We start from the raw sequence: 8,284 nt of genomic DNA, 5'->3' as shown, positions 1-8,284 counted from the left end.
TGCTAATCCGGAAGCTTTGGAAGAGGAGACGTGGATCCGGGCGCTGGGAGGAGTCGATCACGGGAGGACGCCATTCACGGATGCGGTGCCGGCTTGGAGGCGGAACGTGGGGTCGCGGTCTGTCCGGACGCGGAGGCTGCAGTAACGGGATCGATCGTGGAAGGAAGGAGGCGCGCGTGGAGGCGGAGGAGCTGCATATCCGGAAGGGGGAAGAATGAATGCACAGAACGGCTGAGGGCTTCACGGCTTGATCGGGTGCTGGGAGATCGCTGGAAAGTTGAAGCTCGGACGCGGCGTCGGAGGCTGATCCGGCTGGAAGCTGGGAGGAATCGTGGAGGAGGCGTGATCACGGGATTACAGATTGGAGCAGGGATGCTGCGGGATGGGCTTGGGGTCTCTCTGTGAGGCGGGATCAACAGGAGGAAGGTGGACGGCCCTGATGCAAGGAGGGAGGAAGAAGATGAACAGTGGGATTAGTTTTATTATTTTTTTTGTAACACTGTTCATATGAACAGTGTTTTCACGGGACACTGTTCATATGAACAGTGAATCATGGATATTCAATTATTATTATTATTATTATTTTTGTTTTAAAATTATAAATTTTATATGAAGGCAGGTAAGGAATTGGTTGGGAATTGACTTTGGGTTTGAGGTGAGTCATGATCGTTGATTTGCGTGAACTTACTCTCGAGCCCAATGTTGTTTAAATTTAATTCAACTTCAGACCGGACTCAACAAGGCTAAAAGTAGGACTGTGACTTAATAACAAGGGTTAATCAAATATTTTTCCATATAATTATAACTTTCAATCTAACCAGGACCAAAGCCCATTGAATTATACCCTTAGCTTGATTGCAATTCCATCAGGTTAATAATTCGGGTCAACACAATCTCCTCCTTATATGTTTTTATGAAAGATCTCAACCAGAAGAGAGACAAATTCAGAGTCTGTCTAAGAAAAGTATTATTTACCTCTTACCCTAATTTAAATTTATTTCATTGTTTATTCAATTTCATGGTAGAACAAGTAGTTATCCGTTTAAGAACATTGATAAGTGCTGGAAAAAGAATATTAAATTATAGATTAATCAGCACTTATCACATCCCCAAACCTACATTTTGCTAGTCCTCGAGCAAAATAAAACTAGAAAAGAAAAATTCTAACTCACTTTCGCAGGCATCGCGATTGCATTTACCATATGCAACAAGGCTTTAAACCCCTAGGTTACCCTAGTGGACGAGTTATAGTCTCGTGAGGGTTTCCAGTGAAGATACCCACAAACTTCAATATTAAAATAAATCATTTATTATTATCATTATTATTATTATTATTATTATTATTTAGTCGATTGATCTATGAAGTGAAAATCAAATTCCAAATGCTTACTAGTAAAGAATTTCAAAAACTCTCTTTTTTTTATTAAAATCTAATTTAAGATACATAAATGATGAAAATTTCAAAGCACACACGGTTTTATTTACTAAATCAGCCCAAATCCTAGGTCAAGATGCAATTCAAGTTGAAGTCATTAAGTTTCCATTTAGGGAGTTGTAAGACTTATTTATACTGGAGTGCTCGGTGAAATCTGGACCGTACACAAGCTAAGGGTTCGGATCAACAAAATATTGCAAAGACTAGTAGTTTCCAAGGATTGGTCGAAAGGACCTGCTCACTGATTCAAAATCATCTTATCTGCAGGATTTCGAGAGTTGTGGATATTTACTTTAGTACCTCACGGGCTTTATCTGTAATATTCCAGTTTACTCGAATTTTTACAACGACGGCTTTCACACTATTGTTTTTTCGGTCAACAACATTTTTTTCTTTGTTTTTTTCTTCTTTTTTTTTTAAGAAAGATATATAAATTGTGCACTTTTACTCTTGTGGTGATTTCTCCGTATAACGAGCAATCAGTCGACAACTCTCACACCAGTTAGCATAAGGTGTCGGGCATCAAGACTCCCCTACGGACTTATGCTCGGAGTTCTCATCACAAGCCCACTTGACCTTTGACAATAGGTAGCCCTTTTCGATGTTCCTGACTAAATCCATTTTTATTATTATTATTTTTTTTTTTTGGATTAGATAAGTATGATTCATCAGGGTCCAAGGTTGCTACCATACTCTCAACATAATGTCGAGCCTAGACCTTAGAAGAGTCGGCCAGTGTGTAGTGAAATTCCAAAGTGTTAATTAGCTTACAACTCCCTAAGAGAGACTTAATAAAAAGAACTTAAATTTGTATTACTTCCCACTAGTCATTGGGCTTTTTAGATTTTATATACCTTGTGTGTTTATCATTCTCGCATAAATGTATATAAATTAGATTTTTTTTTTTAACAAAAACTTTTTTTTTAATAACTTTTTTTATTATTTTATAAAAAATGAAAATAAACACATTTTTTTTAAAAAATATTTTTATTATTTTTTTCTTTTTTAAAAAAATGATTTTTTTTTATTATTTTTTATTTTTTATTTTTTTATTTTTTTATTTTTTATTTTTTATTTTTTATTTTTTATTTTTATTTTTATTTTTATTTTTTTTATTTTTATTTTTTTTTGGGATGAAAATCAAGATGAATACCCCCAAACCTAAACCTAACATTGTCCTCAATGTTAAGAAATAATCTAAGAGAATTGGGTTGCCTCCCAACAAGCGCTAAGTTTATTGTCTTCAGCCAGACACAGTGAGGTAGTTTTTGCATCTCCTTTTATGGGTTCATCTATTTTGTCTATCATAAAACACTCAACTTTCCTCGCGGGTTGGTCGTCTGCATTGAACACATTTAATTTTACCTTCATATTCCCAAATGATATATTCATTACCCCTGTTCTACAATTGATGCATGCATTGGCTGTTGCTAAAAAGGGGCGCCCAAGGATCACGGGGATTTGTTTCTTAGGATTAGGCTCATGTTCCATATCAAGGACGATGAAATCTACTGGAAAATAGAATTTGTCTACCTTGACAAGAACATCTTCAATTATCCCACGTGGTGTTTTTATAGATCGATCAGCCAATTGAAGGGATACCGAGGTTGGTTTTAACTCACCTAACCCAAGTTTCTCATAAACTGAATAAGGTAAAAGGTTGACACTTGCCCCTAGATCTAAGAGTGCTCGATCAATGAAATTATTTCCTAAGACATAGGAGATCGTGGGAGCACCAGGATCTTTGAATTTTGGAGGGGTGTTGTGTTGGAGAATAGAACTCACTTGCTCAGTTAGGAAGACCTTTTTAGGCACATGTGTCCTAGATTTTCGCTTTTGTGTACAAAGGTCTTTGAGAAATTTGGCATAGGAGGGAACTTGTCTGATGGCATCAAGGAGTGGGAGGTTGATTTTAACTTGTTTGAAGACCTCTATCATCTCTTCTAATGAAGTTCCCTTTTTGCCAAATGGAGAGGGTGAAGTAAGAGCTTCAGGAAATGGGGCCTTTGGGATGTGAGTTTTGGCAGAAGATGGACTAGCTGAAGAAGAAGAAGAAGGTTTTAGAGTTTCATTTGACACATGTCTATCCTCTTCTTCATCTTCCTTATTGTTATCTTCCCCAATCTTATTGTCTACTACACGTCCACTCCTTAGGATAGTCAAAGCATTGGCTTGTTCATGATGAATTGCATTTAATTGATTTTCTTGAGCCATATATTGTCCCCTAGGATTACTTAGTGGTTGGCTTGGAAGCTTTCCTTCCTCTCGCTTGTTCAGTGCATTAGCTAGTTGCCCCATTTGGGATTCTAGCTTGGCGATGGATTGCGTGTGAGAGTGCACCAATTGTGTAATGGTTTCCAAACCTTGAAGGGCGTTCAACACTTTCTCCTCAAAGGCTGTGTTTCTTTGGGGTGGAGGAGGAGTGTGTTGAAATTGAATCGAGGGACGGTAGGGATGAATATTTTGTGGGGTTTGAAAATTCTGAGGATTTTGAAAATTTTGGGAATAGGGTTGGGCTGTGTTCAAAGCTTGCTGCTTCCAAGAAAAGTTTGGATGATTTCGCCATCCCGGGTTATATGTATTGGAAAATGGGTCATTACCCGATCTAGGCTGTGTTTGAGCAGCATTGATGTGTTCTTGCACGAGTTCGGGGAATTGGGGCGCTGAAGGGCACTCATGAATAGGGTGGGATGGGCTAGAACAAATAGTACACACTTGTGCTTGGGAAGAGTTCATGTAATGCCCACCTATCATCAGTTGGTCAATCTTATGAGACAATGCATCTACCTTGCTAGACAGGTCCATAGAATGACTTATTTCACAAATGGTCCCTTTTCTTTGAGAACTCGGGGGTGATTGACGAGAACATGAAGCATGGTGGAGGGAGTTTTCATTTAGATTTTCAAATAATTTCCATGCTTCATGCTCATTTTGAAGCATGAATGTCCCCCCACATGCGGCATCAATCATCTGACGGTTTCGTTCAGTCAATCCGTCATAGAAGCATTGCACTAGCTGCCACTTAGGTATTTGATGATGTGGGCATTTACGGATTAGGTCCCTAAATCTCTCCCAAGTTTCATGAAATTCTTCTCCCTCAGTTTGGGAGAAGCTTGTAATGGCACGTCTAAACTGGTTCGTTCTTCCTATGGGAAAGTATTTTTTAAGAAATTCTTGTTGCATTTGATCCCAAGAACGAATTGAGTTAGCTTCTAAAGAATTCAGCCATTGTTTGGCTCTATCTTTAAGGGAGAAGGGGAATAACCTAAGTTTCAGGGCATCATCAGTGAAGTTCTGAATCTTGACAGTGGTGCAAATCTCAAGAAATTCATCTAAATGTTTGTATGGGTCTTCGTTGGTGAGCCCATAAAAAGATGGGAGCATTTGGATCACACTAGACTTTATTTCATATTGTACAGCTGCTACCTCAGGTAAGCGAATGCAAGATGGGGAAGTATAAATAGTGGGAGTAAAGTACTCCCTCAGGAGTTTGGGTTGTTCTTCAGCCATCTTAAGAGGTGGGGATGATCCTAATGTTTTGATATTAGCTCGAATGTTCCTAAGGGTTCGTTCTATTTCAGGGTCAAAAGGTAATAGATTTTGTACTCTAGAACGACTACCGTGCATACACTAGTACTCGATCAATCAAGCATGCAATAAAAGAGAAAAGCATATCAATCCTAGTCTTTGACCTAAAATCACTAGACAGCTCCTAACTGGTTTGAAGAGGGCACCTAAGCCTCCAATCCGGTCTAATGAACCGAGTTGACCAGGTAAGCTCCCAGGTAAGTGGAGGGGTCACGATGCGTTCGCAAAGGTCCCACTTAAAACCCACTTGCCTCGAACAGATAAACTGTCTCCCTTATAGGGACAAAGCTTGCCTAGACATCAACTAAGCCACAGAGCGAAATTGGTGCAACCTTCGGTGATCTTCGTCCTATTGAGCTCGAATGTCCCTAGGGGCCAACGTCTAATTGATTTTAATTAAAGATGACACTATGTGATATTGAGTTCACCTAAGTTGGGCAAGAGTCCGGTGATGAAATCCGGCTCTTATCTTGTTGGGGTGATTGCCCTTACTATGTGCAAATTGATTTGTGTATGTGTATCAAGCATGCATTCACAATTTTGCTATAATTAAAATCAAACAATCACCACAAAATTTCAAACCAATAATTAATTTAAATAAGAAAAGTTTAGAGGTTACCAAAGGGAATTTCCCCAGCAATTTAATTTTTTTTTTTTTGCAAACCTCTACAGCATTTCTCTTCCGGCAGTTCTCCTTTTGATCATCCCAGATTTTTTTTCTCGATTCCTGATCAAATAATATATAAAAAAAAAATAAAAAAAATAAAAATTAGTAAGGGAGAAAAAGAAGATAAGAAAAGTAACAATAATAGAAAATTTTTTAAAGAAATTTTTTTTAATTTTTAAATAATTTTTTTTAATAAGAAAAATAACTATGCTAGCAGTCCCCGGCAACGGCGCCAAAAATTGATCGGTTCTTTCAATTTTAAAATTAAACCACGCAATAGCACGTATCCTGTAGGATAGTGATTACGGGTGTCGGTCCACAGGGATTGGAGACAAGTTATTTTTCCTAATTAAATAATTACTTCAAAGGGGATAAGCTAGAGTAAATGATAAAAACTAAGAATTAATATGGGTGTAGTAGTATGAATTGTCTATGGAGAGAGGTGTTTAGGGCTAGATTCCACCGATAGATTTATATCCGTGACGCTTTCAATGATTGAGTTGTATGTAAGACTTGATTGCTTCCGACTACAAGCCAAAGCAATCACAAAAGAAAATCATAACTAATTCCCAGCATGAATCATCTAAGTCTAGCACAAACCATCTACTCTAACGATAAGCATGACCTGTCTAACCTAGCATGATGCATCTGATCATTAAGTCATTAAACATGAAATCGATGTCACATGAATATCTCCTCCAAACCACAGGTGTTGGATTCGATGAAATAGATCAATCTATGTAAAATATTTTATGCAAGATAGATGATTCACATAAATTGGATAAATCGTAAGATCAATTGATAAATTCTTCATCATGCAACCATCTTACAATACAAACTCAAATCAATAAAAATGAAACGAATACTCCTCTATAGCTTCATCAAACCCCTAAACCGAGGCTCAGCTGCTCATGGTGCTTGTCATCTCCATTGGTTGGCTGAAGAACTCCTTTGCCATCCGCCTCAAACCCTCTCTATTTTTTATTCTTTTTTTTTTTGTTTTCTTTTTCTCTTCAAAACAGAGCAAGCTCTGTTTTTTTCTTGGAACCGTGCCCCCCTCTCCTCTGCCGTCCTCCCATTTATATAGCTTGCCAAAGCCTTGAAGCCGGCGAAGGATCAAAACGGTCGCGGGATCAATGGGCGCTTGATTTTCTTCTTCTCGGAAAACAGGATCATGGCTTGATCGTTGGGAGGAATGCACGGATGGTGGGATGGATCGCTTGCGGAAGGAAGGAGGCGCTTCACGAGCAGCTAGGATGGAGTGCTAATCCGGAAGCTTTGGAAGAGGAGACGTGGATCCGGGCGCTGGGAGGAGTCGATCACGGGAGGACGCCATTCACGGATGCGGTGCCGGCTTGGAGGCGGAACGTGGGGTCGCGGTCTGTCCGGACGCGGAGGCTGCAGTAACGGGATCGATCGTGGAAGGAAGGAGGCACGCGTGGAGGCGGAGGAGCTGCAGATCCGGAAGGGGGAAGAATGAATGCACGGAACGGCTGAGGGCTTCACGGCTTGATCGGGTGCTGGGAGATCGCTGGAAAGTTGAAGCTCGGACGCAGCGTCGGAGGCTGATCCGGCTGGAAGCTGGGAGGAATCGTGGAGGAGGCGTGATCACGGGATTACAGATTGGAGCAGGGATGCTGCGGGATGGGCTTGGGGTCTCTCTGTGAGGCGGGATCAACGGGAGGAAGGTGGACGGCCCTGATGCAAGGAGGGAGGAAGAAGATGAACAGTGGGATTAGTTTTATTATTTTTTTTTTGTAACACTGTTCATATGAACAGTGTTTTCACGGGACACTGTTCATATGAACAGTGAATCATGGATATTCAATTATTATTATTATTATTATTTTTGTTTTAAAATTATAAATTTTATATGAAGGCAGGTAAGGAATTGGTTGGGAATTGACTTTGGGTTTGAGGTGAGTCATGATCGTTGATTTGCGTGAACTTACTCTCGAGCCCAATGTTGTTTAAGTTTAATTCAACTTCAGACCGGACTCAACAAGGCTAAAAGCAGGACTGTGACTTAATAACAAGGGTTAATCAAATATTTTTTCATATAATTATAACTTTCAATCTAACCAGGATCAAAGCCCATTGAATTATACCCTTAGCTTGATTGCAATTCCATCAGGTTAATAATTCGGGTCAACACAATCTCCTCCTTATATGTTTTTATGAAAGATCTCAACCAGAAGAGAGACAAATTCAGAGTCTGTCTAAGAAAAGTATTATTTACCTCTTACCCTAATTTAAATTTATTTCATTGTTTATTCAATTTCATGGTAAAACAAGTAGTTATCCGTTTAAGAACATTGATAAGTGCTGGAAAAAGAATATTAAATTATAGATTAATCAGCACTTATCAGCAAGACACTTCTACACAAGGAAATCATGCAATTTTAGGTACCCAAGTTTTCTTGGGTCCTTCATTGTTAGTAATGTTGGTTCCTTTTGGAACCCAAACCCTTTTAATTTTTCCTTTAGCTTTTCCTTTTCTATGATCACACACATTAGCTTTATGTCCTATTGTTCCACAGCAAAAACAGATTATTTTCTTAGTTTTGCTTTTCCCTGCTTTTACAAAGAAATTA

At 39.0% G+C, this 8,284-nt stretch overlaps 1 non-coding gene across 1 annotated transcript; it reads left to right on the top strand.

The window, feature by feature from the left end:
• The first annotated feature begins 4,463 nt into the window (after window positions 1-4,463).
• On the top strand, window positions 4,464-4,569 carry LOC149753313 (small nucleolar RNA R71). Its single transcript, XR_016395831.1, has one exon. It is a non-coding gene; the product is annotated as a small nucleolar RNA R71 (small nucleolar RNA).
• The last annotated feature ends 3,715 nt before the right edge of the window (window positions 4,570-8,284 follow it).

This window comes from Phoenix dactylifera, chromosome 6, assembly GCF_051530095.1.
Source record: "Phoenix dactylifera cultivar Ajwa chromosome 6, Ajwa_hap1_PhDact_Kaust_v1.1, whole genome shotgun sequence".
NCBI classification, from domain to species: domain Eukaryota; kingdom Viridiplantae; phylum Streptophyta; class Magnoliopsida; order Arecales; family Arecaceae; genus Phoenix; species Phoenix dactylifera.
This window is presented reverse-complemented; position numbering and strand designations above follow the sequence as displayed.